The following is a 1,327-nucleotide window of genomic DNA, read 5'->3' as shown; positions in this document are numbered from 1 at the left end:
AGACAGTCCTCTGATCACTTTTTCTTTTGTTGCTGAGAAACTGAGAGAGATCTAAGTGTTTTCCTGATTTCTTCATCCATTGCCCAAGACTTCCACTGTATCTCTGGTTTTCTTCACTTCTTGAGGTTGGTTCTTGAGGCCCATACTCTGGTATATGACTTATTTCTCTACATTTTTACTTTAATTCTTAAAGGGCCTTCAAACAGATATGAAAAAAAAGTAAAGAAAGAAAAAACTAAAAGAAGTAATAAAAGACTCCACATTAGAATTGAATATTTAACAGAAACTATTTTTGTTCAAACTTCTATGAAGGCTTTTAGCGAAGATAAATGAGCTTATGCCATAAAGCTATGTATGTTTTAGTAAGTGATGAAAAGGTTAATTGGATACTATGTGGACAAGATTGTATATAGAAAAAGCCTTTAATTAGTGGTCTAAGTATACTTAAATGTTCATATATCATATACCTATACCAAATTGCCATTATACATAAAAATTATATAATGCTTTAGGGGAAAAAACCAAAAGAGCTTAGCCATGTGTACTTAGTTTTCAATAAAAAATTTAGGGGGAATTTTATATGTTGGGGATGTGAGGAGGAGAGAAGTAAACTGTCTAGCAGAAGTGAAAAAAGATATGTTAAGAAAGGAGAACTGTAAGTATATTTTCCTCTGGTAACTAAAAGTTTTCTTGAACAAATAAACACATATGTTTATTTCAAGGGCTGTAAAACCTTAGGGAAAAATTTAGGACCCTGGTAATTAGAGCCGAAGCTGAAGGCATCATTATTTGCAGAGAAAAATCTTAGAAAAGAATAAAGAGTCATCAAGATGATAGAAATCCATCTATAGGAGTCAAACTTGTCAATTTCCCCTTGAATTTTCCACAGTTCAAATCTCATGTTAAACTACATTCCTTCTCTCCAAAAACCAAGAAATATATAACTAGATTTATATACATATTACATAAAGACAACTATGTTCACTTACCAGGAGATATATCTTCTCTTTGCTATGTAGACCAGCAGTACAATAAAGTGGAGAGGTGATTTGAGGCTCATGAGATATTTTCTTATGAGGAATCAGTCTCAAAGATCTTGGTCAAATCAATCAATCATACTTCTGTACAACAGTTAAAAAGATCTATCAGATTGCATTTACTCAGCTAAGGTGACTTCATTACAAAGGCAACCTACCTCCTACTTTTGTCTACACGAGCCTATACGCAAAAAGATTATCTCATTGCAAATCTGGTGTTTCCTGGCATCCTCTCTCACTTCTACTCTCCATGGACCCCAACCTTTCTTTTCCTATTTGCAAACTTATTT

Source organism: Microcebus murinus, chromosome 1 (genome assembly GCF_040939455.1).
Source record: "Microcebus murinus isolate Inina chromosome 1, M.murinus_Inina_mat1.0, whole genome shotgun sequence".
Classification (NCBI taxonomy): Eukaryota; Metazoa; Chordata; class Mammalia; order Primates; family Cheirogaleidae; genus Microcebus; species Microcebus murinus.
The sequence above is the reverse complement of the archived record's forward strand: the minus strand, read 5'-3'. Positions refer to the sequence as shown.